This window comes from Urocitellus parryii, chromosome X, assembly GCF_045843805.1.
Source record: "Urocitellus parryii isolate mUroPar1 chromosome X, mUroPar1.hap1, whole genome shotgun sequence".
NCBI classification, from domain to species: domain Eukaryota; kingdom Metazoa; phylum Chordata; class Mammalia; order Rodentia; family Sciuridae; genus Urocitellus; species Urocitellus parryii.
In genome coordinates, this window is record NC_135547.1 from 126,744,544 (window position 1) to 126,769,608 (window position 25,065).

The window sequence follows — 25,065 nt, forward strand, 5'->3', positions numbered from 1 at the left end:
GCTGAGCAACTCCGTGAGACCCTACAAAATAGGACTGGGATGTGACTCAGTGGTCGAGTGCCCCCGAGTTCAATCCCTGGTACTATTCCCCCCCAAAAAAGTAACACTACCCATCTCCAAAATCTAGAAGGATTTAAGTTTTCACCATGAAGAAATGATGTTTGAGAAAATGCATACATCTAAGCCCGACTTAAACATTATTGTATACTTATATATATTACATAGCACCCCATCAATATGCTTACACAGGAACAAAAATCATGTGCACTACCAGTTAAAAATAAATTTTAAAATCCTTGGTAAACAACTTAAGAACCCACTGATGAACAGACAGATGAATAAAATGTACTCTGTATACATCACATACTTTTTAGTCTCAAGATGAAAATCACGAACACAGTGGTGTAAGCCTGTAACTCCAGCAAACTTGAGAGGTTGAGGCAGGAGGCCGGCCTCAGCAACTTAGTGAAACCCTGTCTCAAATTAAATAAATGGGGCTGGAGTTGCGGCTCGGTGGTGGAGCACCCGAGTTTAATCCCCAGTACCAAAAAAGGTAAAAAGAAAATCCTATCAAATGCTACCATACAGACAGACCTTGAAGGAGTTATGCTAAGAGAGAGAGCTAACTGGTCAGAGAAGGGCACATGAATGGACTGCACTGTAGGAGCGCCCCAGAGTAGTCAAAGGCACAGAGACAGAAGGTAGGAAGATGGGGGTGGGGTTTGGGCAGTGAGGAACAGGCAGTTAATGTTCAATGCAGACAGTTCCAGGGGGCGGGGGGTGTCGCTCGAAGCAATGAACTGTACACTAGGTAAGAAGGTGACTGTTATGCGAGGTGTGTTTCATAAGATCATCTTCCCTTGCATACCGATTCAAATAAAGACTACAAACTTTCAGAGTCTCAGAACTATGTTCTCATTTAAAAAAAAAAAGACAATCAATGCTGCATACAGATGTGTTAAGGTGGGAAATCAGGAGGATTCCGTAATTATTCAAAGTCATTACATTCAGAATTAATACCCAGTATGAAGAAAGATCCAATTATGCAGATTATTTCTTTAACAGACTATGAATACTGTGGAGTTAAACTAAGTTGATGTCTTGATGTATGATCCTATTAACAAAAACATCTCAGGCTCAATGGTGCACACCTGCAAGCCCAGCTACTCGGAAGGCCAAGGCAGGAGGATCTCGAGTTCAAAGCCAGCCTCAGCAACTTAGCAAGACCATAAGCAACACAGGGAGACCCATCTCTGAATAGAATAGGGCTGGGGATGTGACCAAGTGGTTAAGCGCCCCTGGGTTCAATCTGATGGGTGAACGGATGGACAGATGGATAGATCACAAGTTCTGGGAACACAGATAAGTGGTAAGAGTGCTCGCCTAGCATGCACAAGGCCCAGGGTTCAATTCTGGTCTACACAAAACAAAAATCTCACCAAGTCTCAATTTGCAGTCTTTTTAATTTGACTAATTAAAGAGCACAACCCTACAAACTCTGAATAAACTTCCGTCAGTAGCCCGTAGGACAGGGCACATGAGGTCAGGAGAGAGGGCAAGATGTGCAGCGGCCAGTGCCCTCAAGATACCTCCGACTGACCAGAGAAGTGACTAAGGTTGGTACAGAGGGTATGCAGCTTCAAAGACAGGTTTTTTGTTTTGTTTTCCTTGTTTGGTACTAGGAATTGAACTCGGGCATGCTTCACCACTGAGCCACCATGTTTTTTCATTAAAAAACAAAAACCCCCACAATGGAGATATACAAAAGCCAGGTCTAGTTGGCCTTACACAAAGAGAAAGGTCCAAATAAATCCCCCCCCACCCCCACCATCCCACCCCTTCCCACACAGGCACAGAGCCAAGGCCATGGGAAGAAAGGGCTGACCAGAGATGGAATATTCTGGAACGTTTGGAAGTTTCTGTCGTTTAAACTACCCTGCCTGTGGCTCTTCGTTACCACAGCCTGAGCAGACTAATACAATATCCTTATTTCCCAGATTTACAGTTTTACTGAACCCAAGAGTCCCTTTAGCAGGGCGGAAACTGTCCGATTTCTCACCATGATGCTTTGCTACACTACCAGGCAAGAAGACAGGAGGACACGCTGGGCCTATGCTACGCCCCCACCAACCAACTCCAATGCCACTGCGGCCTGGGCGAGTCTGTGGTGGGGACTCTAGGGTGAGTACAGAGAGTTGGAGAGCATCCCTGGTCTCCACCCTCTCCACCCCAGTGTCAAACACCCCCGTGTCACACCCCGGCTGTGACGTCAAAAATGTCTCCAGACATTTCCGGACATTCCCTAAGGGAGAGAAATGGCCCACCGTTGAGAGCCACTGTCCTGCACTTGAAGAGAGCTATGCCCGTTATCTCAGCAGCTCAGGAGACGGAGGCAGGAGGATTATAAGTTCAAGGCCAGCCTCAGCCACTTAGCGAAGCCCTAAGCAACTTCGTGAGACCCCGTCTCAAAAAATAAATGGGGCTGGGGCTCAATGGTAGAGTGCTCGCCTAGCATTGGCGAGGCACTGGGTTCAATCCCCAGCATCACATAAAAAAACAAAACATTAAGAAAAAAAACTAAAAAATAAAAATAAAAAATACATAAAGAAGGCTGGCGCTGTAGCTCTGTGGTAAAGTGCCTCTGGGTTCAATTCCCAGTACACCCCCTTTCCAAAAAAGGGCTAGTGGGAACTGCTCATGTTTACAGAGAAAAATGAAAGGAAACACAAAGAACAACAAGATTCTTGGTTTTGGGCTAAGAGCCAGAACTAGTGGAAAAGGTCAGGCACGGAAGAGTCGGTCATTTTCGGGCCCTTCAAGGCCAGTTGACAATCAGAATCTCTTCCGAGTCCTTTTCAAGGATGCCATCCTGACCACAGATTTATGTCCGCTTGATGCCAATTCAAGCACGAAGCAGCTCCCTGGGAAGTGGGTGCAGCTCCCTGGGAAGTGGGTGCAGCTCCCTGGGAAGTGGGTGCAGCTCCCTGGGAAGTGGGTGCAGCTCCCTGGGAAGTGGGTGCAGCTCCCTGGGAAGTGGGTACACGCTGCATTCCCAAGTTTGGAAGGGAGGCGGCGGCTTGTGTGGAGAAGGAGGGTCTCCAGGTCAGGCAGCCCACCTGCAACCCAGGAAGACTAGTGTTTTTTGAAGGAAAAGAATACCCAGTCAATCGGAACCCCAGGTTGGGAGGAGGAAAAAACAAAGGAAGGGTTTTGTCCAACAGCACTTTATCAGCTGGGGACCACAAAGGGCCCTTCATTGCTCCACTGGCTTATCTGTGAATTCACACCTCCGAATCAACAAGCTGGGGCCCAGAGGGTGCCTGGGAAACCTTATAGGTTTCCATAAAATGGATCAGCAACAACCCCCATCCACCTACACGGTACAGAGGCCCTGCACTTCCCAAGCAACCCCTTCACCAATCTGGTATGCAACACCCCCATGCCCAGGCTGGGTGACCACGGGGTGCACAGAGACTGCTGTCCTCCCCACAACTTGCAGCTCCAGTTCATTTTAGAGGGAGCCTCTGTGGGAAACACTTCTCCAGAGTCAAGGCCCCTCGCAAAGACAAGGGGGTCATCTGTGCCCTTCTTACATTTTATGAAAAAGGAACTGGTTTGACCACCCATTTCTGTTACTAATCCCAGGGTTCCAGTTTGTATGTGGAATGTCCCACAGAGGCTCAGGCATGGAAGCCTGGGTCCCCAACTCGGCCACGATTAGGGCTGGAGCCTTTGGGAAGTGCTTAGATCCTAAGTGGATTAATCCACTGATGAATTCACAATTTGATGGCGTCACATCACTGGGACGTGGTGGAACTTAGGAGGTGGGTCCTAGTTAAAAGAAGTGGATTCTGGGCATGTACCCTTGGGGACTCTATCTTGTCCCTCTCTCCTACTCACTGACATGAGCTGAGCAGCCTTCTCTGTCACTTCCTTCCGCCATGATGTTCTGCCTCACCTCAGGTCTAAAGCAGTGGAGCCAGCTGACCACGGAGTAAACTTGTCAAATGGCGAGCCAAGATAAATCTTCTTGCATCTCCACTGGTTACTCTCGAGTATTTATCACAGCCACACACATACACCAGGCCACACAAACACAGCTGCAAAGCAATGCATCTTCTATCTGGGGCTCTTAAGAGACTCCAGTGAGCTCCTCCCATCGCATCCAGACGGGTCACAGGGAACAGGGAGTGGGAAGAGAGCCAAGGGGGAAACGGAGCACGCACGCACCCCACCCCAACTGGACGCCCACACTTCAGTGGGCTGGACCCACTTGGAAGTGGGGCTCCACCACACCCTTGCACAGTTGGACACTTTGCCAACTTCCCAGACGTTCCAGAGGGCACAGCTGAACTAAGCATATGGGAACGAACAGCTGCTGGGCTCCAAGTTGCTCTGGTTTCCGAGGGTCCACTCCAAGTCCACCGGCAATCTCCATCCTCCGTCCTACCACTGATAGCATCGGTGACGCCGATATACGTGGACCTGAAGCTTCCAGTGCTTCCCAAGGAGCTAAACCCCAAACAGAAAAGCCGGGTCCTCTAGTGGCACTTCCTGGACACAGCAGGAGTGGACAGCTGGCCCCTGGTGAGGGCAGCCAGCTGGCTGTCACAGCAAAGAAAGTGACAGCTACCTGATAGATCCCTGGGCCCGAGTCCTACCGTATGGCGTGGACCTCAAGGCTTCTAGCGTCCCAGGGCGCAGCGTCTCTAAGCTGCCTCCTTAACGTGACTGCCTTCTCTCCATCCAAGGGGAAAGCAGGCCCAAGGGATGACCTGGAACAGCCCGGAGCAGGAAACGCCCTTCAGCAAGCCAAGGCATCAGTGCACGGTGGCTCATCCACACCCCAGAATCCCTCTCTGCATTAGGGAAGAATGAGCTCTGGAGGGACAGGAAAAGTAGGGATGATCTCCAGGGCATCCGGCTGCACAGTCAGTCAACAAAAGCTGCATACTGCAGGATTCTATTCAGATAACACATGAAATGAAGAAATGACCGAGATGGAGAGGCAGAGCCCAAGGTGGACAAATCCTGCCCCTGGACTATGGTAGCAGCAACACTCTGCACACACCTGGGATCACATTTCACACAACCACACAGGCGGAGCTCCCGTCACCAGACAGGGCATGCATTCACACCAAAAGCACCTTGCCAGTGCCTATGTCCTACTTGGGTCAACTCGGCACAGTTCTGTTGAGAGACACGGTCACTGTGGTGGGGGCAGTGGCGGGACACTGGAACTTGCTGAGCTCTGCAACTACTTGCGAGTCTGTCATGGTTTCAGAACAGAAGCCTTCAAGCCAGGTGGGTGGCACACCCCTGCAATGCCAGCTAGTCACCAGGCTGAGGCAAGAGGACCCCAAGTTTAAGGCCAGCTTGGGCAGCATAGCCAGATCCAGTCTCAAAATGCAATTTTAAAAAGGTAAAACGTAAGGGAGACGAAGGCAGGAAGATTGCAAGTTCAAGGTCAGCCGCAGCAACTTAGTGAGCCCTAAGCAAGTTAGTAAGCCCCCGTCTCAAAAAAATAAAAAGGGCCAGGGATATAGTTCATCGTCACTGGGTTCAATCCCTAGGATCCTCTCATCCCCCTCAAAAAAAAGATAGAGCTCAGTGGTAGAAGGCTTGCCTAGCATGCACAAGGCCAGATTCAATCCCCTGCACCACCGAGGGGAGAAATAATAGAAGCCTCTAAAAATAACAGTGTCTGATGGATGAACGAGTAAACAAAATGTGATCTATGCATATCACGGCTCAGCCTTTGGCTGCTCAAAGGGACAAAGTACTGACATACGACACCCACATGCTAAGTGGAAGACAGCAGACAGAAGGCCACTGGGCACAGGCTCCCATTATTTAAAGTACCCAGGAGAGGCCACGCACGTGGAGAGAAGGCGGATTAGTGGCAGCTACAGGGCGGGAAGGGGGAGCGACTGCTAATGGCTACGAGGTTCTTCTGGGAATGGCGAAATGCTCCCAAGTTGAGGAAGGCGACAGCCGCAGAACCCAATGTCTAAAAACACTGAACAGGGGCTGGGGCTGCAGCTCAGTGGCCAGTCTGTCACATACAGGACCCTGGGCTCTGGTCCCAGTACTGGATGTAAAAAACCAACAGCACTCAACACTCAAAGGGGTGAATCGTCTGCTGTGTGAATCCCATCTCCATAAAGCTGCTACCAAATTAGAACCATGTCTAGCACAGAGCTTTGCAAGTGTCCCTGCACTCACGATGGGCGGCACCTCAGTGAACCTCCCGGCACACCGCATATAAAAGGTGGTCTGCAAAAGGTGGTCTCGATGGTCCCCACGGTGAACCTACAGCAGGTAAGAGCAGATCAGAAGGTCTCATTCTACAGGAGTCGGGGTCTGTCCACACTGAAGACCAACAGACCCAAGACGGAAGGAACAGGCCTCCCGGGGGTCCACGCACGGTCCACGCCAGCTCAGGACGGGCCAAGCAAGGCTTCCATGGAAAACTATGTCCTGCCCACAGAGTGTCACAGCTGCCTGTCATTTCCAAATACATCGAGAGGGACATGTAAGAGGAGCTTCCACCACATAAAAGCCAAAAGCCTTCGATTTGTTTATCGAAACCAAACTCCAGAGCAAAGACAAATACCTCACCCGTCAATGGGGGGAAAGATCAGAAGCTATGCGTCACTCCAAGGCACACACATTTTGATGACTCTCTCCGTTTTTCTTTTCTAAACTTCATGGAAACCTGAATTCCAGAAGCTAGATGTTTTAAATAGAGTCAGTAGGGCTGGGGATGCATGCAGGCCAGCAGTAAGGCGCTTGCCCGAGTTCCATCCCCAGCACTGCAAGAAGAAAAAAGGAGTTTGAAGCGCTGACAGAGAGCTTCACGTTTTTCCCCCCAGCAAAATCACCTATTGCAAAGAATCTCAAATTCCCATTTCCAGCACATAAAAGAAAACAAACATGACCGCGTGGCTTTAAGCGTAGAAAATACAGAGAGCTTGGCAGGTTGTTCGTTCCATAATAAAATCTTTCACAATTCCACTTACTCAGAAGGAAATGCAGGCCAATCCTTTCTTCTTTCCAGGGCTTATGTGGAGACCTCTCTTCTATCTTGTATTACCTGTGAATGAACAAGACTCCAAGTCAGTCCAAAGCGTAAGCCAACACATCCTGAGACAGTCTCACCCACCCGCTCCTTCACCAAGCAGACGTCTGAGTGAGCACGTACAGTGTCCCCCCAGTCAAGGGTAGACCCCACATAAGATGGGGGTCCCGTGAGATTTCATCCCCTGGGATGATGTGACCATCTTAGTTTGTACATTCTGTGACGCCCCAGTAAGACAGCTAGGGACGCATTCACCCCGATGTCGTTGACCCAGCTGCAGTACTGTGGCACTAGGAGGCTGTATTAATAACTGTTAGGTGGTGGGCCTCCCTCACTGGTGGATTTAAGGCTCAAGCCTCTGTTGAAAGCATGCTGCGAGGCTGTTCACACCAACTGCTCAAAAAAAGCGTCACGATGCTCAGCACATCGCCAGGGAATGTCAGGACCCAAAACCCCACTCGACTCCAACAACTAGACAACGTCGTCTTCCCTGCGATGCTAAAGCTCGCTGAGCGAACACACAGGTGTTTCAGAAGGCAAGTCAAATCTTTCACCGACAGGAGCTCCACGTTGAGCCCTGGGGAAGAGGGGAAGGCTGTGGAACTTGGCAAGAAAGGAACAGGGACAATTCGCTATGAACAAACGCACAAGGCCATCTCAGATGAGAAACAATGAACCGTGAGTCTGGGACAAGGAACAGACCCTGAGCAGGAGGAGGGGGACTTTGCCTCTGAGAAGGGATCATTGAACAGGGGGCAAGGCTGCAGGTGCCATGCACAAGTCCTTGCTAAGAAGGATCGTGGCATGAGGACTGGGGACAACAGTGGGGAGCCCTTTCTGTAGGACTTTCTCCGGCATCTTCCCAGCTCTGGACACCAGGAACCGCGGCACAGGGGCCCCTCATGGAGACACCCGACTGCCCTTCCCGCTCTCCAGGTGTTTGCTCTGAGCGACTCCAGGGCTGTGGGCCCCTGGCAGGGGGCGCCCACGATGCTGTGTGCAAATCCCGACAGCCCACTCGCCTGGGCACTTCACTGCCCACGAAGCCACCTTGAGCATGCCTCCCTGTGCATTCGGAAAGGGAAGGGAAAAGGGGAAAAAGGGACTCTCTGCAGGCGCCCCTCTTCCTTTTGTGGTGCTGGGGAGGCGAGCCCACCCCCATCTTCCTCCTAATTAATGATAAGAGACTCTCCGGACTCGAGTTTCCTCGGCTGTGAAATAAGGGCATTAAAATATTTATGAGGTTTCCGCCACATCAGAAAAATCTGCGGGACCATTTTCCTATCGACGTCCTCTGGCAATTCTAGGGGGAAACACTCGCAGAGAACTTATCTAAGGACTCGGGGAAGAAGTGCAGAGACGGGGAGGGCGTGCGTCCGTCCGTCTCACAGCCGACCGAGCGCTGGAACATACCCAAAGGGCGCAACGTTGTACCAGACTCGCCACAATGATGAACACTGCGACTCCAGAGAAATCCAAGTTGTACCAACACGAAAACAATGTGAAAAATCCGAAACATGTTTTCAGAAGCCACTAAGGCATGAAAGGGAAGCTGCCATTTCCTCCCGAATCCTTTTCTCATTTTAGTGAGCCCTGCACTCACTGGGCCTGAAGCCAGACGCCAAGATGGGCTGGCATGAGCAGCTGGGGTGCTGGGGTGCCAGAGGGTTCTTGCTATGGGTTCAAGTTCTGGGTCATGAAGCAGCTGCTGCTTCCTGTTTTACCAACAAAAGACAGCATTTTTTTTTTTTAATCTATTTAGATGGTTCATTCAATAACAGGTTTTTAAATCCTTTAAATCAGTACTTCAAGAAGCAGTGAGGTTGCCCCCTGAAGCACTGGGCAATGTCTGCACACCTGTTTAGCTGTCAGGACCAGAGAGGAATGCTAGCCAACACCCTTGCACACACACACACACACACAGGGTGGGCCCCCTTAACACAGAATTGACTGTCAATGCCGCCCCATTTGAGAATCCCCACTTTACATTAAACTCTAATTTTTACAGAGGGTAATACCCTCACCATTTTTATTCTTTTCAAAGTAACCCATCTTCAGCTTTTAAAACTAAAAGCCAAGCGAGTCAAAAGACTCCTTTTCCAAAATTGCGAGCCTTTTTGCACCGTTGATCTACAATTCCATTTCCAAGAGCAATCACTTTAATGCCTTGAAACTATTTTTGTTAATGTTCGTGTTCCTTGGTATCGACTTCCACGTTTCTAAATCATCTGCTTATAATACTTCTTCACTAAACCCCATTTCAATGCAACTTTCCGATTTTCTCATAAATGCAGATTTGTTTCCTTAAATGCCAACCATCAATGCTGTGCCTACCCTTTCACATTTTCCCCACTTTTTATAACTTGTTTTCTGTTACATCTATACTCTGCACATGATTTCGATGATGGAGTGGGTAATGCTGAGCAAGCAATATAGCAGCGTTAAGATTCATTTCTTATTCAACTTTCGCATTTTCCTGGAATCCCTAATTGCCTTGGTTTTTATTTTCTTCTTTGTTCCCTTTGACAAAATTCTTCCAAGATCTGGCAACATTCTTTCCATTCAATTTTCCACACGATTAAAATGCTCGGATATTATGCTGGGTGGGGTTGTGGCTTAGTGGTGGAGGACCTGCCTGGCCCACCTGAGGCACTGGGTTCAATCCTCACCACATAAAAATTAAGGCAGTGTATCCATGTCCAACTTGAAAAAATTAAAAACCAGAACATTTAGATCGTCCGTCAGTTCCATGTGCTGCCACCTTCACAACACACGTACCAGAACGTCCTCTTCCATTTTCTTGGGTCCAGTCTGTGTTAGTCAGTGTCAGGCCTGCTGCAACCTGAATCCACCAAGGCCTCGAGAGTTCCTTCTCTTTGTCGTCTATCTGGACACTCAGAGTCCCACCATGTCCCCTTCCTTGGTGACCGTCTCACCTTGGTGAGACAGGTTGACATCTCACTTCTCTAGAAGTGGACAAAGTGAAATGTGGCTGACGTAATGAATGTGTACAAACATCTTTAGTCCATCCTCCATACATTTGGAGGGGAGAAACTTCAAAATTCTGGGTGCAAATTATTTTCAAAGAATTCTATAGTATGTCTGTTTTCTAACTTCCACTATTGCTGTTAAAAAAATCTGATGTCACTCATCTTTTACATATATAACTTTAAAATCCTAGGAAAGTGCTTCAATACCGCCTTTATCCCTACTGTTTTAATACAGTCTCCCAGGTAAATAGGATTACAGGCGTGCACCACCAACCCAACCGACAGGGTTCATTTTTGCTCTAGTTACTTGCTATGAAAACTTCTCTCCCCTTCAGATTGAAGAATTTGTCTTGCTCTTCCCCGAATTCCTATGAGGCTAATGTCCGACTGTCCACAGCTGCTCTGTGCAGTTCAACTTATTGCCCCATGTTCCCCGTCTACTGAGGAACCCACTAGCCACACGCAGCTACTGAACACCACTCACATAGCCAGTACTGGGGATGAGCACCGGTTTGATCGTATGTAAATTTAACTAAGTTGAAACGCTCTCCTGTGGCCAGCGGCTACCCTATGGCAATGGTACCAATGTACAGACTGTCAGGAAGGGAAAAAACACTCATCAGGGGAAGCAAGGCCTTTAGGCCCCAATTCTAAGACCACATTCAATTTAAACCGAGAAGGAAAAGTTGAATATACTTGGAAGCCCAAGTTCCACGACTTAGTTCCCAACAGCCTCCTTCCGGTAGAGGCTCAAGAACCTGAATGGGCGCTCCTCAAGGAGAAACGTCCTTGTGAGTAAAGATGCGGCTCATGATCCCCAAGTATAAAAAGGGAAAAGGAGACCCCTTGGGTACCTCCCAGAACAGTCACACACGTGCCAATCGAAGGAAAGATGGAGGAAAAAGAACAAGGAACACACGGGTGACTTCTTTGTAGGGCAGGCAGAGGACTGCACGTTTCTTCCTAAATGTTCCGATTAAAAGATACAGGAACTAAAAAGGCATTCGTTGAGGTTGGAGACAATACCTTTATTTTTATGGGGTGCTGAGGATCGAACCCAGAGCCTCGCACACGCTAGGCAAGTGCTCTACCACTGAGCCACAGCCGCAGCCCCCACCAGGGTGTTTTCTAAGCATGCATCTTTTCCTTCATTTGATACATGTCACACAAACTGTTGCTCAGGCTGTCTAATGATCTACATGGAAAAGAACAGATCAAGCCACAGCTGAGCACGCCTGTCATCTCAGCAACTTGGGAGGCTGAGGCAAGAGATCGGAAGTTCAAAGGCAGCCTCAGCAACTCAGTGAGACCCTGTCTCAAAAAAAAAGAGGCTGGGGATATGGCTCAGTGGTTCAGCACCCCTGGGTTTAATCCCCAACACACACACACACACACACACACACACACACACACACACACACACACACACACGAAACCCCACAAAAGTTCTGAATACCCCCTGGGGTTGTGGCTCACTGGTAGAGCACTTGCCTGGTTCAATCCTTAGTACCACATAAAAAATAAATGAGTAAAATACAACTATAAAAAAGTTATTAAAAAAAAACTAACATGGAGCAGGATCAGAACCTTAAGTTACTGTTGAGTCAACAAACAAGAAGATACATTTCCACAGGTCTTTTCCCTTCTCTCAAGATATGTCATTTAATACCCATCAGTTCCTGGAAAATGTGCATCTATTACTTGTAGGTTTTACAAGTTCAGCGTAAAAGTATAAACAATTCAAAGAAGGAGAAATAGAGACGCTAAACACACTTGATTTCCTCTGTTGTGTCTGATGAGGCTTAGTAACAAATCATGCTTGTCAAAGTGGCAAAATCGATACTTGTACACAGCAAACAAGCCTACAGGAAATTATAATAAGCTATCAGTGGCACAATATTTCTTTCTAGGCATTTATTTAAATTACAGTGACAGATTAAATTTTATTTAGAGGCATGAAACTAATCTGGAGCCAAAGAAAAAGAATCGGGTTTAAAGATGATACATTGAAGTATTAGCATAATATGATCTTTTGTATTGTGTAAACTGTCAGTCAACAGTAATTGGAATCTCTCCACGCTGATATTATGCCAAACTTTATAAAGATAAGCCACACATGACACTAATCAGTTTTTTTTTTTTTATTTAGAGATGAACTAGTGCATCACGAGGTGGAAGAGAATCCTAATGCATGTCTTCCTCGCGTCCCAAAGCCCCGGCTCCACATTTTGCAATGAGCATGAAGCACAATTTTAAATGTGATTGTCGAGCACAGTGTTTATCACACACAGAATGTATGATCAAAGTTTCTGAACACCATATGGTCCTGCTGTTCATATTTCGGTTTCAATCATTTGCAAAACACAACCCAACGCCCTCTTTACCTGGAAAGGTCAATTGTTCCGGCTTCCATTTCATTTAACAGCACAGCAAGCAAATCCCTTTTGGAAAACAAATACACTCAGAAATCTCCCTCTGTCAATCACCAGATTCAACCACTCCCTTCCATAAATACTGTGAAACCAAGAACACCAAAACTAGAAAGAATGCCACGTTACCAGCTACCTCAAGAACTGGGTACTGAGGCAAGTGCACACACGCACGTACCCACATGTATTTCTACTCCCAAACTACACCTTTTCTCCAACCTCCACGGTAAGGTCAGAGAGCTCATTCTGGCATTCTGGATGGATACTTTTGCAGTGCTTCACTTTAACCTCAGACAACCATTTTCCTACGCCCACCAGAGTGGAGATAATTAGTGCTCCAAGAGAATTCCCTTTGCAAGCAACAGCAACCAGGAAGGTCATCCTGTCCCCTCCCGTTCAAGATGGCACATGGGAACCTCCTGCTGCTCAGCGCAAGGTGCTTCCCTGGCCCTGTGGCCCCTCCCAACAACTTGATCCAGTGGGAACACTTTCCCAATTCTCTCCTTCCTCTGGACTCCCCCTCACCACCTCCAAGGGTGGGGGGGGAGAAACACTCCTAGAAATGCACTTTCATTTTACTAAAGAAAGTTGAACCCAAATTATGCACTGGTCTGAGATTTTACCCTTTTGTAAATGGAACCTTTAAGTGGCTTTCAATGCCTTTTGCACCAACGGAAAATAAAAATAGAGAGATGGAGGGTGCTTGTTATGATAGCAACGGGTCATTGGGAATCTGTTCCAGCGTCCACCCAAGGTCAGCCCTGTTCCCAAGCTTTAGATGAGAAATTCAACTGGGGGCGACTTTGCCCCTACCAAGACATATTTGGCCATGTGTGGAAACAAAGGTTGCTATCACTGAAGATAGGGGTGTTCTTGGCATTGACTGGAAAGACCACGGTGCTGTTACACATCCTACAACAGCTACTTCAATAAGAATGACATATGATAGTTCCCCTTTATCAGAAGTTTTGCTTTGCACAGTCTTGCTTTTCAAGGTTTCCATTTCTGTGATTTGAAAACAGAGAAATTCCAGAACTCAACAACTCCTAAGTTTTAAACCTGCATCTGAGAACCGTGATGAATTCTTGCACTGTCGAGCTCTGTACTGTACAGGACATAAGTCATCCATTTGTCCTACATATCCATACTATATACCTCCCATTCATCACTTAGAGGCACATTAGTCACTAATGTGAATGATCACAGTGTATCCTTGGTGTCAGGCATGTAACAGGGGCTGCAAAATTTATGCCCCATGGATCAGGGGGCTACCACTGATTCCTTGGGAATGATGCTTCACTGTAGGCAGTGGATGGAGCCGAGAGGACCACAGGAGGGGGGTGAACACAGGCCATGTTTTACAGCATCAACAAGCTTTTCACAAACTGGCTCCAGAATAACCCTGTACCCATCTCCACCAGCTTCCTGAACACCAGCGTCTCCCTAGACCTCCTCCTGGGTTTTGCCAGGCTATGAGCAAAGTCTCCAGTTTCACACTCCCGAGCCCAGCACCCTTTCAGAACCCATGGGTCCAGCCCTGGGGACCAGCAAGGCCGTGAACCACCCTCTCCCTCGAGAGCCCATCTCCCCCTCCTGCCAACTCCCGTCTGGAGTCCACGCCAGCCTTCCCCCAGTTACGGTGCACCCTAGAGACACCATGACCAGTGAGGGCGCTCAGAGAGCCTGGCCCGTCTTTTCTGGTGGCAACGTGTGCAGCTTCTGTTGTTCCGTCTGGGAGCAGCACAGGAGAGTTGAGAGCCATCCTCTTTAGAGTCCCGAGCAGGCATCTTCAGGGACGTCCCTTCCTCACCTGGACATCTTCCTGCAACATGACAACGTGGAGCCCTTCCTGGGCACGCAGGGAACATTGTAAGTCTACCCGATTGCTTTTGGCTTTGGGCTCCACGCATGGCTGAAACAGCTTACAGTCTTGTCAATGCATAGACATGTCACCCCAGACGAACACGGGCACGCCTCACCGTTCCCTCCCCCATATTATGGGATGAAGGATACCCATGTGGCATGACACTGGGAGGAACAGAGACGGAGGACACTCACCTCCTGGCCTGCTAAGACCATCCGGCAGAAGTCATTACTGTCAGCCACGATTTTAAAAGCACCACCAGGAAAAGATGCAGGCAGGATTTCAAACCTGCCCTGCTCACACATCTGGGAACAAAGAACTGCACTTTTTGCACGAACCCTTCACATTTGTTTCTAATGCCTCCTCCTCTGCATTTCCTGCTTCTCAGCCAACACTGTGATACAATCAGGCGGAGATTTCAGCAGCATCTAGAGCAAACATCTCCAAGTCAGGACAGAGAAGAACTTCCGCTCTACCCCAGGTACGTGCACGCCCACGAACTGTCTTCAAATCCCAGGGAAATTCAGCGACTCCGGACCTCTGTCCATCACTAGGCCTCTGTAGAAACCGATTTTAAACCACCTTCATTTTCGGGCATAAATAACCTGGAAGGCTTTTCCTAGCGTTTGCCAGGTGGCTGTCAGTGATACGGCACTCACTAAATTTAGACATGCCCTCTGTCCCGAGGCACTTCCACAGGAAGAGGCTCGATTAAAATAAGATGCTGCTCCCACGACAGGATTCAAAAGTCGGCGAGACCCGTCACGGTCCCCATTGCTGCGCTCTCGTTGAAAGACTTGCAATTCCCCACCCAGGGAAGGAAAAGGAGGGGGGACAGGAGACTTAGGCTTGCTTTCAAGAACACAACTGAAACCGCAAAAATGATCCATGAGGTAAACTGAGGCACACAGAAGGAAAAGGTAGGGAAACCGAGATGCAGCTAAGACGGGAAGGTACTAGGTAAAGTTTGCCATGGAATACAACTTCAGGTCAGCTGGAAGGGAAACACTCATCTGATTCCGAGTTTCCTCGACATTCACTCCAAGAGATGAGCCAGGCATGGTGGTGCACAGGAGGCCGAGGCGAGAGGATCACAAGTTGGAGGCCAGCCCCAGCAACTTAGGGAGACCCTGTCTCAAAAAATATAAAGGACTGGGGATGTGGCTCAGGGGTTCAATCCCAGGTACCAAAAAAAAAAAGGGAAAGAAATGTAACCAAGATGCTCATTCCAAGTCATTTAAAAAAATAAAGAAGCCTGGAGAACACAGCTTCGAAGCTCTTGAGACGTGTCAAGTTTCTCCCACGGGTACCAGAAAGAGAACCGTGGACAAGACTATTCAATAAACACACACAGTTTCAAGGAGACCCTTCTTTAGATAACCCTGGATGCTGGATAAGTGCGCGATAGTCAAGTACAGAGAATAAAATCAAATTTATGAGTGGAAACGATATGGCAATTACACACACACACACACACCCACCCACCCACCCCAGCAGCCTGGTTCACTGCATTTTAGAAGCACTTCCGAGTCCCAGCTGGGCTGCGGGTCTCCTGGGGTTGCAGATGCACACTGCAGTAAACCGTAAACACATTTTGGTGCCAGTAATCCACCACCTCTAATATACTATTATTTTTAACGGTTGCCTAGGAACCCAGCACACGCCTAACTCACGCTTTACCAGCTACTCTCACCGGCGCCTTCCCCTCTGCCACCGTGAGCAGTGCCGCCAACAGCAGGAACCATTTCTTCAGTGTCAAAGAATTTCAGCTTTTTTATATAGTTTTAAAAAAAAAATACCCAATGGCAAGAATACATACGAACACGGCTGGGCATAGTGGTGCATGTCTGTCACCCCAGTGGCTCGGGAGGCTGAGGCAGGAGGATCTCAAGTTCAAAGCCAGCCTCCGCCAAAGCGAAGCCCGAAGCAACTCAGTGAGACCCTGTCTGTAAATAAAATACAAAACAGGGCTGGGGATGGGGCTCAGGGGTCGAGGGCCCCCCAAGTTCAATCCCTGGTACTCAAAGAAAAAAAAAATACACAGCAACAGTAAATTCAATGCTGCCTTTTAAATAATTTGCATATGTATTCATGACACAAAAAGGTCTACTTTCTCACAAGTGCAGGTTGAGAATTTCAGGAAAAAAGAATCCATGAGCTATTTATGACTTGTATCTCAGTAAAACCTAAGAAACAGAGGCACTGTGGTTCTACCCTGTTCCAGTTCCTCAAGAGCCCACCTGTCCTGTCTCAGCACCCCCGTTTCCTCTGCCCGACTTCTCCCGTCTCCCGAGTTCCCCTTTAATGCCCGGTTACACCAGCAGGGAACTGAGGAGCTCAGCCCAGTAGCCGAAGAGCAACTACTCCCTACAAGCCACCGCAGAAGTGGACAGGAGGCCACCTGTCCCTCAGCAGAGCTTCCGACGAGAGCCCAGCCCAGCCGCCTTGTGAGAGATGACAGAGCGGAGAAGCCAGCCAAGTTGGGATTCTTGACCCACAGGAGCCTTCAACACAGACCCAAGATGGCACCCTGGAGGGAGGATGCATTCCTATTGCTCCACAGCTCGAGGCTCAAGCCGTGGAAGTCCTGCTTCACAGCAGGCGTGATCCCTGCCGTTTGTACACCTCATCCAGCCCCCTACCAGCCGCCACCATGGACTCTGGACTGCCCCGATGTGCGAGATGCCCACAGTCCGTTGACTTTCCAGTTGGTCAGGGAGATGCGACCTACCGTGTCAGTGCCCCCTGACCTCTACAGGGCCCACGAGATAGACTCTCCAGAGAGTTCCCGATGGCCCCAGCCAAGGCCCCTCGTCAGCCCGAGGCAGCCAGAGGGGCCATCACCCCTCTTCCCTAAAGGCAGTCAGGGCACTTCTCAGGGGGGCATGACAGCAGATGTGTGGGACAGGCTGGGTGGAGGGCCCCAGCACGGGGTGGACATTCCTTCTGCATCCCTGCCAAGGACCTCAAAGTGGAGCCGACCAGTAACTGCACTGGAGGCTGAAGGACGTGCCCACTTCCCGAGGTGAGGTGGCCCCGGGATCAATACCTTGACTGCACCAGGGTCCCTGGTGCCACTGGACTTCATGACCCGCTTTCAAACCTCTAACAGAGACTTCGGGGTAAAAATGGGAGTTCATAACCCACTTGAATCAAACTGTGAAATATGATATATTAAGAACTGTGTAATGTTTTGAACGACCAACAATAAAAAAAAATTAAGAAAATTTTAAAAAATAAATAAATAAAAGAGACTTCGGAAACCACAGGCTAATCCAACCACAGAGTGACAGACACCAAGAGGTGACCCCCCTGGGCCCCCTCGGGTGTGGGAGCTCTGCTTTCCATCGTTTGAATAAACCCCGTTACTTGGCTCTGAAAAGCCGATCACCTTAACACAGTAAACACGTGCTTTCTGCGCGGGCACATTCACAATGTAGCAAGAGACGCTGAACACACACTTCCCGTGGTTCCCCTTTAGAGAATTCCACGGAATTAACTCATTTCTTTTTTGGCTTAGAAAATGCCCATCTATTCTCTTAGAGCCCTGGAAGTAGGAATCCAAAGTCGGTCACTAATTTAACTTGAGAGCATAGTGACTGTCGCTCTTTTCCCCTAAGCAATGCTGTCTGATAGTCGACAAAGGTCTGTGGGTCTCTATCGTCCCTCAAGAGCCTGGCACGGAGACAGGAGTCGGCCAGCGTGTGTGGGGACGTCTGAAACCTCAACGAGCAAGTCTGGCTGATAAGGCACTTGGCACTCGACAGGCTGGGAGAATCGACGCCCCGAGATGGAAACCCTCTTCTCCCCACCCCGATGGGAATTTGCCTCCATGACCCCCAAACAATCAGCTCTACTGAAAAACTTTTATCAAACTGGAGAGAACGATCCAGAGGCGGTGGCACGAAGGCACTGGTAAGGTCGTCCTTGCTCGGGAGGACGCTACTGCTCCCTGTGGTCCTGGGACCACTGTCCACCACGCCACCCGTCTGTTGGCGTGCCCACCTGTGGGGGACAAAGATTCCCACCACCTTAGGTTGTTGCCTTGCAGTAAAATGGGAAGCCAGGGCCCGGTGTCGTGTCCTAGATCCAGAAGCCAGGAGTTCTCAACCACTATGTTCCCAACACGGCCAAGCAGAGGAGATGGCCCTAGGTTGGGACCACGAGGATCAAAGGAAGCTTCCGGTACCACAGTCCTGAACCAGTCACCTCATCCAGGTCCCTAAGAGCCACACCGTGCCTCACCCTTCCCTCTTCAAGGGCCAGCTGGCCCCAGAACCGTCCTCCCTCCATCCCTGGCTGACGGAGCAGCCACGCTCACCACAGGGAAGGGACCTGGGGCCATGGAGTAGGCCTCCCGACCCCATCGGCCATGGGGTATCACCAGGCAGCACCCAAGGGACCATTTCCAAAGCAGACTTGGTCTCCCCTGGATTCTCTTGGTCCCCTTGACTTGCCAACTGCTCCATTTTATTCCCAGATGTTCCTAGACTCATTGCTTCCTGCCCACCCCCCACACCACCATGTTCCCTGCACAGATCTCAAGTCCCATCACTGCAACCCCACTGCACCCCCAACGCAGAATCTCTCCACACCACGGCCACGCCCGCTTGGCCTCTGCAAGACGACACTTTTCCTCTGCGTGATTCTTTCTCCTGCAAATCCACAGACCCAAGTGAGCCTTCCAACAGCAGAGATCTGAACCTCTGTCGTCATTCCAGTGTGTGATGGATTCCACCACCATAGCCCCAGAAAGTCAGGCCACACAGGCTACACTGCCTGCCTGCATACGTGGTCCCAATGACCAGAGAGGAGGGGACAGGGTGAGTCACATGTCCAGGAATGACACATAATAATACATGGACCAGATGCCATCTGTGGAAGGCAAACAGTGTCGTACCCACCGCCACCACCAAGTTGGCCACAGCCCTGTCCCCAGTGACCGGCCCTACGTTAGGTTGCATCACAAGGGGGAATTCGGGTTTCAGGTGGAATTCAGGCTGCTCAGCAGCTCATATGAAAAACAAATTACCCTGGATTGCAGGGGTGAACCCATGTCCCCTACAGAGTCCCTTAAACATGGAAGGGAGAGTGCAGGGGGAGCGGTGCTGGCTCAAATCTTGCTCCAAGTTGCCTGTGGCACACACACCACCTCAGGTCGTCCACTCTGGGCCCTCTTGCTCCCTCCAACCCGAAAACCTCCCCTTCACTCCTAAAGCCACACCCCAGCCTCCACCTTCAAAAATCACAGAGTCTTGTGGCCAGGGCTTTGGAAGCACTCCAGGCAGGAGGGCCCCTCAGAGGCCCCCTAGGAGCCCACTGAGCAAAAGTAACAGGTGTCAGGCCCACCCACGTGACATCTCCCGAGTACACAAGATCCAGGAGACACAAAATGAGTCCATGGCTGCCAGGAGACCAGGGGAGGGAGGGCCTGCAGGACCATCTCTGGGGAGACAAGAATGTCCTAAAAAATCACAGTCCATCAATGCCTAGCCAACTCCATAAATTGACTAAAAAAAATCACTGAATCGTGCATCTGTAAAGGGAGAACTCTAAGATGTAAATTAGAACTCAATAAGGTTGTTTTTAAAAAAAAAAGTTGTGAGCTCTTTGAGGCCGAGATGATCGGTGCACAAATGTTCCACACAGACCACATTTTATTTTCAAAGCACCGGGGACCACTTCCAAATTCCCCAAAAGCAAAAGCTCTTCATCCGTTGCAGAATGTAAGGCGCTTTTAAAGACGTGCATTTCCTCTACTGTCAAAAGCACAAAAGCGTAATTTAAGTTGGTAAGAACCACACAGAATGGCTTTCTAATTCAAATGACACCAACAATACATTTTGTTGAACCAAGTCATATTTGTACCTAACGTGGTTTTCAGCCGATGAAAAGTGAAATGCATAAAATGTGTTTTATTGGAGTCACAACAGGATCCCGAAGATGAAACCACTAGAATATCTGCTTATAAGCAGCTAAGAATTCTAAACACCCCAAGACCCAGCTTCCTAAAGTGCATTTCAAATTCAAGTGGATTAAGAAATTCAATTTTCTGTCAACACATGACAAAACATGAGGAACAATGGCCAAACATTTTTAATGTACATACACAGGTATATACCCGACCTTCAACTGCCCAACTGTACCACTTTGTCCATATCACCAGAACCAGCACAGCTAAGAAGATGCATGTAAACACACACCTTAATTTCAACTAATTTCTATGAATAGATGACGATGGCTCAGTCCAAAATAGAATCAACTTGGAACTTGGTAGGCCTATTCTTCAAAAGAACATGATCAAGTATGGTTGCTTATGCCTGAAGCATTAAACACAGGAATCAGATCAATGAGAATGACCACAGAGGGTGATAAATCTCAGAGCCAGGCTGCCATTCCCTGGGGCAAGAAAGGAAGCTGGAGAAGCAGCCGGCAAAGTCCAGGGCTCTGACCTTCTGCTGGTTACCAGCTGCACCTCCTCCTCCCACAGCACTGATGGTGATTAACATCCGCCTGGGTTCACACTGGATCAGTCTCCTTCCGCGGCTACAACAAGGACCTCAAGTTTAGATGCCTCACATCCACCCTCTGACCTAGAATTCCTGGTGCCAGGCATCACCGAGGCTAAATCATCCTTTGTGGCAAAGGTTGTTCTGTGCACTGGAGGGTGTCCAGCGGCAGCCTGGACCTTTGCTACTAGACACAGCCATCACCTGCTTTCTGACAAGTGAACTATCTCCAGACACTGCCCACTTCCCGAGGCAGCTGAAAGTGAGAGCGGTGCGAGGCCAGTCTCCGTTCATCTCCATCATGTCCATCTGGCACTGGAATGGTCCACCTCCCCAGATTGTGACAAATCCCAATTGTAAGTCTCTTCCTTGGGAGGTCTTAGAAATGCAAGTCTAGCCAGGCCTGGTGGCACTCGCCTGTCATCCCAACAGGCTGGGAGGCTGGGGCAGGAGGATTGCAAATTCAAAGCCAGCCTCAGACAAAGCCAGGCCCTAAGCAACTCAGTGAGGCTCTGTCTCTAAATACAAAGTAGGGCTGGGGACGTGGCTCAGTGGTTAAGTGCCCCCGAGTTAAATCCCCAGTACCCCCCAAAAAAACAAGATGCAATGGTCTCCCATCACACCTGTGTGTTTCCACATTGTACCGAAGTGACCAAGATGTAACCCCGTACACCAAGGGAGATCTGCAGACGTCATTTTTTCACGCAAAGAAAAAACTCACTCTTTTACTAAGAGGATCTGAAGAGTCCAGCCGATGTGGAAATCGCTTTTCAACCCCAGGCAGCAATCAGGGAGAGAACAGGGAGACAGACCCGCCCGTCTTTTCCTTGGACAGATTTTTTTGTAGGTTCCATAAATGTTCCTTCTGAATGGCCGATTATTTTCTTTTCGCTTGTGGACAGAGAATCAAACGGACTGTTGAAAACAGGGTCCGCATCAAAGCTCTCGTTTTATCCTGTTAACGACGACTCCAAGAGGGACTCTCAACCCCCACCCAACCTGCATGGTGGCTCGGAGCCGGGCTGCAGAATCACACGAGGCTGTTTCTGGGATGCCACGCGCCAAGCAACTTCTGAAGACGGCTCAGTTCAGAAGTACAGGGGCTCTCAGAAATCAAAGGGGTGTTCCCGGTGGGCACAAAGCATACCCTCGCCTGGGGCCCTGGTGTCTCCGACGCCCTTTGATCTGGGGCCACCCCCCCCCCCAGCACCCCACCACCTCCGGCCTTCCTCTCTGGTTCAAGGGTGACTATTATGAAAGGAGGTCCTGCAGGCTGCCTTTAGGATCTGCACAGAGGGGACCAAGTACTCAACACCGCTCCTTTTCCCCATGTCTGAAAGCGAATGAACCGCTCCTGTTACTAAGTCCAGATGTGAACTGCTCAAGCTGTCCCCTTAAGTCGGGGACAGCTGATGTCTTCCAATATGAGAGAGTGTCATGGGGAAAAGGAGGCTGCTTCTATTTATTAGGCCTGACTTGTAGCTTGCAGGCATATGAGCCAAGACTGCCATTCTTGGCTCTTGACAAATCCCAACTGCACCCGACGTAAAGGCAAATGTCAAGTGATCAAAAGGTTCCAGGTGCACCCCTTTCCACCACGCTCCTTGATAAACGCAACTCCCAGAGGGGCCAGAACCCTCCAGTCAAGCATCATCACGTTCCAAGTGGAAGCACCCACGTGTTGGTTACCGAGGCTAGAGGTGCGGCATTATTCTCAACAGTCATGTGGCTGACGCAAGGGTGCTTCTTGGCAGTCCTCATGATTTCTGGTCCATTCTCTCGATCACCGACCTGCACTGTTCAACCTCCCTGTGTTTCAACTCAAGTCACCATGAGGAAAACTCTCTGGACAGTCTCGGTCGACTGGCACAATTTTTATACTTCAGTAACAACTGGTGCCAGTGTGGTCATGTTACGATGTTCATCTGGAAGGGTCCCCCCAAAGTCTCACGTGTTCCCCGGTGTGCCTTTGGGAGGTGACGGGATCAAGACATCAAGGGATTAATCCACTGATGGTGAGTGGGTTATCAGGAGGTAATCGGAGGAAGCAGGCAGTTCACTGGGGGTGCACCCTTTTCCAAGTGACCTGCCTGCCACGCCCCCCTTTTCACACCCTTCCGCCATGTTATTCTGCCTCACCTTGGGCCTAGAGCCAGGGGGCCACCCCACTGTGAACTGAACCTCCGAAATCACGAGCCCAAGTAAATCCTTCCTCCTCCAAGTTGTTTCTCTCGGGTAGTTTAGTCAGCCACAAAAGCCGACTTAATAAGATGACCTTTTTGCTGGTACACATGTTTAGAATTGCCAACAGACCCCTGAGGGAGCTTTAAAAGACAGTTGAACGATGCAAAAAGAACACAGAAAAGCAGAAAAGGAATGAAGAGTAAGTGAAGAGATGAATGCCAATGAGGTAGGAGGGATAAAGACAGATGGGCCACCTCACGACACCTGTTATTAGAGTGTGGGGACTTTGGGATTACAGAAACTTTTTTTTTTAATATATATACTCCAAACTGCACCTAATTCAGGAAAGAAAATACGTGTATCTTACGTATATCTTAAAATTCTGTATGAAAACAATTTGATCTATGTCTATCAGATCAATAGCACAGACCTCAGAATAAAAACGAGAGCAAGTACCTCTGGACATCAACTGCACACCCTCACCAATGCAGGCATTTCCAAGACACGTTATTTTGAGTGTATTATGGGAGAGAACAACGTGTCACTACACTGCCGCTCTAAGAAGTTCCTACTGCTGAAGGTCTGTCCTCCGCATGATCCTGGAGGCAATGCCACCTCCACATCAATGAGCACACCCAGATTCCAGATTCTGGCTTCTAAACATCACCCTCTGGGGCTCTTCAGACAGTTGATCCCAGGTGAGGCACAGGGAATTCACACTGGACCCCCGGAACGTCCTCCTCTCCCAGAGAGAAAACACATGCTTAAAGGAACCTGGACCAACATGGGGAAAGAATTCAGGACCCAACCTGAAAGGGCTGGATAAATTTAATGCAGTGAATTCGTGTAAAAGAAAAGGTGTGGAGGTGCACACCTGTAATCCCAGCTACTCAGGAGGCTGAAGCGGGAGGATCCCAAGTTTGAGGCCAGCCTTAGCAACTTGAAGAGGCTCTAAGCCATGTAGTGAGACCTTGTCTTAAAAAAAAAAATTTCAATAAAAGGGTTGGGGATATAGCTCATTGGTAAAGTGCCACTAGGTTCAACCCCTAGTATCCTCACCCCCCACCCCGGCAAAAAAAAAAAAAAAAATTGACAGTGATAGATTGCAACATTCTGTTTAAAAAAATGGCTTTTCCAAATAATGAAAAATAAATTCTTTTAAAAATTACCCGCTAATAAAGGCAAAATGGGTAGAAGAATGAGAAACACCACTGTGTGGCCGAAGCTCTTGTGGTTCAGGAGTCGGCTGGCGGGTTCAGCACTTCTGGAGTCCTGGGCCACCTGGTCTCTGTTAAAACACCCCAACTGCCACCGAGGCGTGAGGGCGGCCCTGGACTAGCCCTCAGTGGATGGACAGACGTGATGAGGTTCAGCCCGAGGTGGTAACGGCAAGAGGGCGCCATCCAATAGATCCGCCCGCCTTCATCGAGAGATCCATAAAAACTCCCGAGTGACCCAAGAGGAATCGCCATCCACGTGTGGTCCACCTCAGGACGGATGCAAAAGTTAGCACACCAGGGTCGAGGGCTAGAGGACTTCTCTAGAGCCTAGGAGACCAAGACGACCTCAAACACAGCTCATGATCTTAGAACCCGGGTCCAACTGGGGACAATCTACATTTGGCGGCCGGTTCAACTCAACGATAAGTAAGTGAGCAAATGAATCAACTGGATCGATCTTCCTGCGATGTACACATGGAGCATGCAAGACCACAGGGCAAGGGTTGCTTTCCGGCAGCCCTCAGTCTGCTGAGAACCAATCACATGGGCTCAGATGTCCCACCCAGTACACAAATCAGCAAGAGAAAACTCAAGAGGGAGAGGACAGAAAAACGCCTTTTTTGAGTTCGACATTACCCACCACTCTTGAAAGTGAGACACACAGGGCTTAAATAAGGTCTTGGTGCCCGACTCCTGGCTAGCCAATGTCCCATTCCCTCCTCTCATAACAGACTCACGTGCACATCCAGAGTCAAAGTCAAGCCCAGGGATGCCATGAAGGTAACTAG

General features: G+C 49.2%; 1 protein-coding gene across 1 annotated transcript in view; it reads right to left on the minus strand.

The window, feature by feature from the left end:
- The window catches only part of Tbl1x (transducin beta like 1 X-linked), a 178,234-nt gene that overhangs the window by 99,193 nt on the left and 53,976 nt on the right, over positions 1 to 25,065 (minus strand). Inside the window, exon 2 of the mRNA XM_026414574.2 lies at positions 7,023 to 7,096. The gene's annotated coding sequence lies outside the window, so the exon portion shown is untranslated. The remainder of the gene's footprint in view (positions 1 to 7,022; positions 7,097 to 25,065) is intronic.